General features: G+C 38.7%; 1 long non-coding RNA gene across 1 annotated transcript; it reads left to right on the top strand.

The window, feature by feature from the left end:
* The first annotated feature begins 2,189 nt into the window (after positions 1 to 2,189).
* On the top strand, positions 2,190 to 9,881 carry LOC139148419 (uncharacterized). The gene is made up of 3 exons (XR_011555925.1): positions 2,190 to 2,308; positions 7,402 to 7,478; positions 9,075 to 9,881. It is a non-coding gene; the product is annotated as an uncharacterized lncRNA (long non-coding RNA).
* The last annotated feature ends 1,109 nt before the right edge of the window (positions 9,882 to 10,990 follow it).

Below are 10,990 nucleotides of genomic sequence, written 5' to 3'. Positions count from 1 at the left end.
ACTTTAGCAGATACCCCATGGGCAAAGTGGTAAACAACCTGTCGAGTACGTTATGTTTCAGAAAACGAACGACTTAGGACGTTAGGAGAAGTTCATCGCATCTTTTCTTGGGTCGGTTAGGAGGTAAAGGTAGGCAGGGAAAGGATTTTGCCCCGATAGAGCAGAATTTCGGCAAAAAAGACCGTGTTTTCGTTGCAGTCCGGATCAGCCCCAGTTATCTCCATAGACCGTTGCAAGGCTGTGGTGGAAGCCGTATATTACACACAGACCTGTACGCAGGGCTACTGTTGCTAAATCATTTGTATTTCTGTGTTGTTATAAAATGCATTGGCAAATTGAATTCAGTCAGACAGCCAAGCAAGAATTGTGGTTAATTTTTCTATGGTTGTAGCTTGGGGGCAATTTTTAGCGTTTTGGTCAAAAAATCATTTTGTTTTGAAAATTTTTATTCACGATCCTTTGGTTGACCTCTGTCAGATTTATTAAAATTGTGGTGATATTTATTTATCTGTGTTTTTGGCAATTTCTCCTATTTTTTTTTTGCTCTGCTGCCTGAATTCAGAGCTTATCAAACAGGCTACTTTCTCAGATGTCATCTGTCCATCTGTCGTCCGTCAACAATTGCCCTCTCCTATGAAACCGTAAATCCGATTGCTTTGAAATTTGATAATTATTCACTTGGCGTGACTTCATGTAGGCACAAGTCAAATTTCAAAGCTGACTATCACCACAGTAGAGGGGCTGTGCTATCGCCATGTGTGTCGATCAAAGGCTTATGATGGGGGCAGAGTAGTTTTTGAAAGACAAGATATGACAGAATATTTCCTGAGAATTCATAAACTTAACAATAAATCAGGCTACAAAAATAACAAAATTGTAAATGGCCAATCATGCTTTTACTTTTTCCCGTAAATTTTTATATTTGTTCTCAATTTATGAACATTATGAGCGAGAGCACAGATGATAGGGTTTTTTTTGTAGACGAAATCTTTCATTAGAGCAAGCAGATATTCCCTATGCACATACATTTAGCCATGCCAATTAGCCATGTGAATGCTAATTTCACATGCTACTGACAGGCATTCCTGTTCTATAAGGGTAGTATCCCTAAACCAAATATTCATGGACTACCATACCAGACATTGTCACTGGACTACCAACTTCAGAAAATGGTAGCCCAAGAGGACTACCAAGGTAAGAAGTTAATTTCGAGCCCTGGTTTGTAATAGGAAATATACCAAAAGTATACAAGTCGGTCAATAACAATCACAATTTAAAGATTTAGGGTGGATACAGCACACTGTCTTAGTGACAAATATCTCGTGAAAGCAAGAATTGTGAGAGTGTTACCTTAATATCGTATGGGATGCCTCCGTCTCTCTCCTCCCCGATGATGCTTTACTGAATGGTACAGTCCGCGAAAGAGGCTGAAATGGGGTCACGAAGTGTTCCTTAACACTTGGTCGGTACACATATTATGTGATGCCCCATTCCTCCTGTATGCGAGCTCGCGTTTTGAAAAGCTAAAACGACAGAAAATCCATTACATGTAAACCTTTACCAGATCATCACAACGCTCTGCAAAAACGTCTCCGACATACAAGTCTCGTGACTTACAAACTTGGCTCGATGATGACTTTCATCGCGCACGTCCGGTGTGAGTCGATGTTGAAACTATGCTCAGGGGAGAACCATTTGATTTCTGGGGGGTATGGAGGATTTTGAGAAAAAAAAATTGTCGCCAGGTGAGATAGAAGAAAAAAAAATTGATCCTGCCATGGCCTGAGAAAAAAAATTGTCATAACAGACAGAAGTGAAAAAAAAAAATTGTCACAATGCACCAGAAATTAGCAAAATTTGTAAACCCTATTCTCATGTATTCTTTGCGGCGCGCCGCCATAGGCGGTGCAAATGTTTTTACCACAAGCACAATTATCGCAGGATATGAGGCACGATTCATTTATGCAAATGAGATTTTGGGTAGCGAAGGGTATCGGAGGTAGCGGATCATAATTTCAAAGTTTCATCTATTTGTATCTTCTTAGTAATTGTTTAAAAGTATAGTACTTGCTTAATGTCAAACAATTACACCAAACTATCAACCTTTAACGTGTCAATTAAGCCCAACACGGCACGCACTATATTCTGAACTCGGATGGTTATATCTGCCGTGTGTGCGTAACTAGTGCGAACAGCTTCAGCCAGCTGGACCGACTGTACAGCCACGGTCGTGGAGGGTCGTGGTACAGCACATCTACGGAACACTAACTACGTTCCCGGTTTTTGTTCAAGTTAAAGAAAGATAGTGGTAAGTGCCTACTGCTTTGTATTCCTATAAGACACTGTGGCTGTTATGAAGCTAATAACGTTAACCGGGCCCGATTTTTGTCGCGGGTAACTTGTGAGCTGCAGTGGCTTCTACGAGTCACTCGACCCACGCTCGACCCCTGACCGTTTCGACCCCTTCGGTATGAATGAAACTTGTATCATTAACGCAAAGAAACGACACGGAGGCAAGTGTTTGGCCGAAATCCGGGGTTATGTATGTACCGTCACGGCGGGGGCGTCAAGGCGTCATGGCGGCCTGGATGACAGTACCCCCCTGGAACTTTATTGTGAAAAAGCCATCAAATTAGTGGAACACAATATTCTTTTATTGTGAGCTGCTACCCTGCAGCGAGGCACTTTTTTTTTTTTTTTTTTTTTTTTTTTTTGCGGAGGGTGGGTGGGAATTTTGCGATGTGAACTTGAGCGTGGCAGAGATTGAAATGGACGAAAAGTAGCTTTGAACACACTGATGTGCGCATGGATAATGACGTGAAAAGGTGATGTAATTTGTTGAGATAACGGTAATCGAGGCGGTTGGTAGATTAGGTTATATCTCAAATGCATCTAGAGGTGTAAGGTAGGTGACGCATGGTGACCCATACATGTCAAGGTCTAAACCCTTCCCCCCGTGTCGCTCCAGACGTTAACAATGATTATAGCAAGCCATAATCACCCATTATCATCTCGAAAGTACGTTCTCAGATTTTTCGATGCTTATAGCACTTTGAAAGACTTTAGTGGAACCTTGTAACGTCGGGAACGCACCCGAATGGCTCGACAGATACATTGTGTGCGGTGGGACGCCCTATAACGCCGGGAACACACAGCACGGTATTCAGGGCACAGTTACGTGTGGTTCATTGCACAGCGGCCGCGGTTATGCACACCACGGCCCCGGCCCCGTGTAATTCTGATGCAGGGCCAGGCCGGCATACCACGGCCGCCGTGTAATTCTGATGCAGGGCCAGGCCGGGCCGAATAAAAGAGGTCAGTCAGTTGCGAGCTGGGCCAGTAGGAGTATGGTTATATGATGAGACTACAGTAGTCTTCTATTTTCTAGGTCTCGCTAAGCAATGTCAATGTCATTCATGAGCGTGATGTTTGCAAACTTCCTTCCGCCATGGAGGTTATCTCGCTTCAACGCTAACTACACGATGACATCGGCCGGAACGTGGTACATCGTATTTTGCTTTCCATTAAAATACCTTGAACCTACGATTTACTACCGTCAAACCATAGCATATAACGTTATTCATCCAACGATCAATGATGAAGTCATTGTTTCTGCCAATTTATACCTCTCGATCGTACTCCCTACCCGCGATCTGTTGAAAGGGTGAGGTCGACCAATGTGTTTTTCAGAGTTAGGCCTAAACGTCAGACGTTCTCGTTGTTTACTGAATGTTCAACAAAATAACATAAAAAAACTAAATTGGCATGGGTATAAAAGCATCTGTTGACTGTGAAGAGAAAATGTACGCAATGTAAGTGGTAGACCTCTCCCACTGGCTGAGTTGGTCGGCGCGGGCACTGGCCGAGCTCGCAACTGGCAGACCTCTCAGGTTACCGGCCGGTGTCCTTGCTGTGTGTTCCCGGCCTTGTATCATGTATGGCCTCCCCATATAACTCTGGGAACACACAGCATTGTACGTAGGGCTAGGCCGGGTCCATCAAAGTCGCCAAAAACTATGAACAGTCTGCGCGCTGCACTTGGTCGTAAAAGTGTCTCCGCATTTTGTGTATCGAAACAGCTAAATTGTTTCTTTTAGAAGCCAATTTTCCCAGGAAAGATACATGATATATTCAGTAAAACGTCATGAAACAAGAAAGATATGACAAGGTAGAGGTGAGCACAACAAGAGAGTGTGAAATATTGGGGTCGAAACGGACAGGGGTCGAGGTGACTTAGTCCGAGTCCTACTGCAAACGGTGTACGTCTGGGCCATGTCCAACATGCGCTTCCACCGGAAATCTGGAGATTTTTGGAGACAGAGCTCACTCTTCTTTTGTTCAGTTGTCGCTTGATTCTTCGCTATTCGTTCAGCCCTTACCCAGTGAATGTACGCCTTTACCATTGGCATCACATTGCCTTTGACTGTGCATTCGAATCCAAACATTCAATAATTGTTGTATTTTTAAGTATCTTAAATTAAGGAACGCTCTTTCCGCTATATATTTCCTCTTTGTCTACATATAATATATTTGAAGTTTTTCTATGGGCCTGGGTGAAAGAGATTTTATTAAAACATTATATCACAAGTGAAGTAAGAATACGTAGATTATATGTTAATATTATAGTATTCTTGGGAGTTTGAAACTAAATGTTGGCTAATAAATATAAAGTTCACGAGCAATAATTATTGTTTATCGAGCATATCCTTTGGAAAAAAAATAATCAGAAAGTCAGTCATGCTGAAGGGGTAAGCCTGATTTATGTTTCACATTCCATAATCATGTACCAAGTTCCCAGGTCTTATGGTTTGCGATTCACTCAGAATTTAATTCAGACGTGTGGCTGACTTTGCTGAGAATAAATCGACATGGAAGCATGAACAATCTTTATTTCCTGGCATGCTGTACTATCAAAACATTTTCAAGATTTCAGTGTGTTAACGCTCATGGTATGTTTTAATTCCCAATAACAATCAAAAGCTATGTTTCTTGTACCAAACTCAACTGAGGGAGACTTCAGTAATTATGAGCAGGTGGGTCGGGGTGTTAATTGGTATGCATGAGATTGCCAAAGGAGACCCTCCCATCCCTTTTTTTCTCAAATTCTGCCCCCCCCCCCCCAAGTCTGTATTCACAAATCAAATGAAACCGTCCTTTTCTTAACATCAAGACGGCAAATTCTCAGACATATTAGGGAATAGCAATTCTGTTTACATATTAATATAATAAATCTTGTAAATCGCAACATCAATGGTCTCCACGATTGGATTGAAAAATTGTGCTGCCTCATTTCTATATTTTAGCATAACATTAGCATACTATCTGCCTAAAATTTGAGTACCTGTCACAACTTTCCTAAACATGATGATCACATTATGAATAGACTCTCAAAAAGCAATTGAGAATAACAACTTTGTAACTACATGGAACTTCACTGTGTATCAGTGAAGTTACATGTAGCATGAAGCTGGTCAGTTTTCTAGAAAAAAATTTTCTTTGAAATTGAAACACTTTGTAAGAGTATTGACTATGATAAATACCGAACATTTTAATCTTTCAAAACTACCGCAAAAATACAGAGTTGAAAGAAATCACATTCCAAAGTGGCCTTATTTTGTTACATGTTTTGTAAGTGGGTAATTCCAACACTCAGCTAGCTGCCACATTTAATGGGCCTGTGGAGAACTCTGATTATGAAACACAATTTTATACTTTTTTAATGGGGTCCAGTGAGTTGCTGTAAGTTTGATGAAATTTTAAAAATTGCAGTCTGTGCTATTTAAAGGGGAAATTTACCAAGGCTGATTTTCACATGTGTGCTAGCTTCTAGGTTGCTATAATATGGGAAGCCATTTTTGCCATTTATAACTCCCATTATTTTTTACAAAAACGGTTAAAATTAGTCACAGAAGTTGCAGTTTAGGGCTTCATCAACTTGATTTATTTTGAATCATGGGGGAAAAAGTACCAAGGTTGTAGAAGTGGTGATCAAGACTCAGAGTCATAAGCTTTCATTTTGAACTCACCGCAGTGTGTATGTGATTTGTTCTTTTAAAGCTAAAGGAGTTGGGTGAAGATGTTGTCATGGATACCTGTCTTAGGACACTACCATGGATCCCAGTCCTGAGGAATTTCTGTCCAAGGATGTTGATCATATAAGTGATATTGCAAGTTCTGAATAATTTTCCTAATGCAGTATAAATATATGCCAGATAGACTCAGATAGTATCATGCATCTAGAAGTCATGTTATCATGGTTCAAATACTTCGCAACAGTATGTGTGTACAAATAGTAATAAATATGACCATTTTATGCATTTGTTGTTGTTACTTCATTGTTTTGTCGTAGTTGAGCAAAGGCACTTCTGCAGTTGTGGACTCAAAAACCAATGGCTCATTTGCATATCAACCAATCCGATCACTTCAAAAAAAGATAAACAAGATGTCATCAACATCAAACACTCACATGATGAACTACATGTATACTGTACATAATTTCATTCCAAGTAAACCTTTGCTTGCTTTTCAATCGTGTTGGCCAAAAATGGAGTTGGTTTCTCATCATCGAACTTATTAATATAGACCAACTGCATCAACCTCCCTCCTAAAATATCAGGGGCTGTGCCATATTCATGTAGCTAAAACTATCAATTGCCAAGAAAATTGCAAACATGATAGCCTGTGCATGTTTTGTAAATAAACTTTTTCCTGGTGCCTTGGGATTCATCAACTGTCTCAGAATGCTGCACATGCTCTTGTTCTTGCATCTTGCAAATTTCTTGGGGGCATGGTGCTCACAGAACATGAAAATTGATAAACTGGAAGATCAGGCTTCATTACAGTCTAGAGTGTTTTAACTGAAGGAAATTTGGCATTGTAAATAGATCACGTCTCCCATACAAAGTCATTTGAAAATATGAGAATGAAAGTTACCTTGTTTTTAAAAGCTTGTCATTTTTAGCCTTCTTTCTCGACAATCATGATTTGGGAATATTCTCTTTGTTAATTTTTTTTTACAGATAGTAAAACTTGTGAAGCAAAACATTTCCCATACGGTGCATTTTAATATATCCTTGAATATTTGAAGGTCCCTGAAGACAGAGATACTGTACACATGATTTTTAGACTAAAGCTCTTACAACATATAAAGCCAAGTGGTTGAAAATACATATACTTTTGGCTCAATACTGCTTTTTACTGACTGTGCAGGTGGGAAAGTGATACTGTCTGGCAGGTACTCCCAAATCATGATTGAGTAGTGCTCATAAGTTATCTCTTCTTCTGCAATGTCAAATACAGACATTCTGCATTTCTAAGATGGATATTCAGTTACATGACTTCAGGTAAAAATATTTAGTTTTGCTAAATGATTTATACATGATGTATGTTTTTTTTGCTTAGCTTCAAGGGAAAAGATGCAAAGGAAAAGAAAGCGCCATGTTCTTCTGAAAATGAGAAAGAGAAGCCATATAAAACTGGTCAGTGAATTGTTAATGATATACTGACGCCTTGCCAGTGTACTGAGTGGTTGTAAGGACAACACAGTACATGTACATGTGCTTGCCTGTTAAGTTGTGAGTTACCTGAAATTAAATAATTTCCTTTAATTCTTAAGTTAAGGGGAAATTATTTTAGTAACTTTCAGTCATTAGGGCCTACAGCCAGTCAGTATGTTTCTAGATATAGACCTCATTTATGCACACTAGAGGGATGAATTATCATTGATAGGGTTTCTTTGTTCCTCTCACTCATGGTAGCTTAGGATGTGGAACTGACGTGAAGTAATGATGATATTAAACTGTGGAATTTTATTCTCCTTCCCAAGTTTTCTGCAGTAATACCTCTTCTTGACCTTTATCCTGTCCTTTCTTCCCTTTTAACTGAGTATAAACTGCTTTTGTGAAAATATCTCCACCATCTCTGAGTCTGATCCTGTCACATCCGGGTTCCATTAGATATGTGTATGAATAGGTTGCATATATTCATATCATCAAAACCAGATACTGTGGTATCCAGGGAAATCAGTGAAACCTTTTTTGTATTGATAATTTTTAAAAACAAACTATACAATCTGAGTTGACTGCAACCTATCTATTCAGAATAACTCTGTTTGTTTCCTCAGAACAGTAGCTGTAAGTTTTGATGATTTTGTAATTAATTTTGTTCTTAATTGTACCAACTGCACTGTCTTTTTCTATTGAGAAAGCATGTTGCATGTCCAGTGTTTAACTTGTGAAGACAGCATGTATCATATATGAAATTGTGATTGTTAGCAAATTAATTTTAGTCCACACCAAAATTTACAGTGCACTTTGATTAGGTGAAAACTTGACATTTCAAGGGAGAAGAAAAGATAGTTTAGTTGGTACAAAAACATTTTTTTTAAATCAGAAAAGTAACAGGTGTACTGTCCCTTTAATTAAACTTAAATTAAGACTATCTAATGATGTGTGTTTTTGTGATGTCTATACAAATGTGTAGTTTATGTATTACAGCTAATCAAACCAGTCTCAAAGTGGCCTTTTAGTCAGGATGTAGTGGATGCTAAATGTAGCTTTTATCTATACTGTATTGCATTATTCAAGTTAAATTCCATAGAAACTATGTCAGTTAAGCAAGTGATTTCCCTCCATTCAACCCCCTGCTTCAAAATCTGAGACAGTGCCACAGACTGCTTCGCTTTAACAAGGTATATCTGTGTGATTGTTTGCTTTGAATGGGATCTTTAAAATCGGTTCCTTTGGAAGACTTATGCCATGGATTTTACTTTTTTGGAGGGCTTTGGAAGGAATTATCATGGGGTGAATATTATACAATGTGAGGGGTTATACTCAAGTGTTGGCTATCATTGAACAACACTAATTTTGATGCCTGGCAGTATCTTGACTCCATGTAATCCTCTTTCTAACAGGCTCCATAGACAAACCATAGAAATAAATACCACTTGGGAGAAAGAGGATTAAACAAACTGACGTCCTGAACATAAAAAGAGTTTCAAACAATGATCAAAGTTCAGTGTCCTCATGTCTCTAATTTTTAAATTGTTCAATTTCTCATTTCTTACCTTTCCATAGGAAGGAAGCATGCTACATTCATGGATGAAAAGTACCACTGACTGAGGCTGAGGAAGAAGCCATTGACAGGCACTTTTTGTCACAGTAACAAAGTCTGAAGCTGAAAAATACCTAGTGCAGGGAAAAGTTTTGTACAACAGGGACTGGAAATAACTGAAATGGCATGTTAAAAGCTGAGCCTATAGCATTAGGAAAGCAAACATTTACAAGAGACTACAGTTTCACTATCACTATAGACTACTCCTAGGCAATGCAAATGCAGGATCATATTAATTATCACACTGGTATGATTAGTCCAATCCCCATGTGGATTGCATCTTCATATAAATGATACATACATGTACAAAGGAGTAAAATTGATGGATGATGTAATTCTTACAAACTTAAATAGCTTTTTAATCCCTAGACACAAGGACAATGTATTGGAGCATACATATATGCAATGTTACTTTCTTTCTGATATTATCAAAATTTGCCAGCCATTATTATTTTCATGTCTGGAGCTATTACTTTGGCATGTGTGAACTGAGGAAAGTGCACCATGACCCACGTATGTCCAGTGATTGTCTTCAAATGTGATAAGATTTGAAATGTCAATGTGTTGGCCTGCTATCTGTTAATTTTTTATCATACAAAGGGCAATACAGAAAAACAGCAATACTTTGTTGGTGATTTTGAGTCTTCTCACTGAATTGCAAGCACAAACATTGAGAATTTCAAATAAGATTTCATTCAAACATATTCCTTTTTATCACATGCAAGAGGTCTCTATATATTTCAATTAAAGCACCTATTTACCAATTTTAACTGTATCATCTTTCGTGAGTTCTTTTTCAGGGGGTGTCAAGTTACATAATGTTAGTTGCATTATGGGTGAACAAGTTCAACATCACCTTAGAGTTTGACGATGTCGAGTATTGTGACTTTGATAGAAAAATGCCTTTACAGATATTTTCTTTGCATGTGTGTTTCATCTTTCATGTAGTGAGAATCAGCGCTATACAATATCTTCCTTTCACACTTCATTTTGCTCCTGAAGCACAACACTTCTTACAGAACTTCTTACCGACTGCTTCATAAGGGGAGAACCATTTGATTTGGGGGGGTTATGGGGAATGGGTATGGGAGCAATTTTTTTTTCTGTCACAGTGACAGCAATTTTTTGTTCTACTGTAAGAGCTGCATCATTTTTCTTTTCAAATGGAGTAGCAATGCAAATTTTTTTTTCTTTGTCATCAAGTTTGTGATGCGTTGTATATAAGGGAGCCGTCATTATTTACGGCCTGAAACTCAGAAATTTCAAGTGACACACCCCCCCCCCCCCCCGTCAACCATGATGAATTTGAGTAACTCCCCTCTCTAACTCTGAAATTTTGACTGATTCCCCCCCCCACTTAGAAAAGTTAAATACATGTATTTGTAAAATTTACAAAATACAGCAATTTAACAGTAAAGACCTTTGAAATCCTGATGTACTCTGCTAGACTATCATCAGTTATCTCATGATGGTTCAAAAAAGGTGAACCCATCAAAATGACATTGCAAGTCACAATAAAATAAAGATATAAAAGCTCACGCAGTATCTAACCATATAGTATATTGTTTAATTTGAATGGATATTATGACAGGGTTTTCACTAGGATATCTGACCGGGCAGAATTTGAAAGTACAGGGGGAGAACACGTGAGAGGCTTAGGGGGAAGTGTCACAGGGGCTTTCCCGTATCTTGCATGGAAAGTTTAAGATATTGATGTGTGCAATGGTGCAGTTTGGTGCGATCTGAGAGGTGTTTTTTAATTTTTTTTTACTAAGTGAAACTGTTATAACACCCCAAGGGGGAGAGCAGGAGAGGGGGTTTCCCCCTCTCGTATTGGAAATTTTGGGAAATTGATGTGTTTAATGGTGCAATCTGAGAG

The sequence above is a fragment of the Ptychodera flava genome, chromosome 13, assembly GCF_041260155.1.
Source record: "Ptychodera flava strain L36383 chromosome 13, AS_Pfla_20210202, whole genome shotgun sequence".
NCBI lineage: Eukaryota > Metazoa > Hemichordata > Enteropneusta > Ptychoderidae > Ptychodera > Ptychodera flava.
This window is presented reverse-complemented; position numbering and strand designations above follow the sequence as displayed.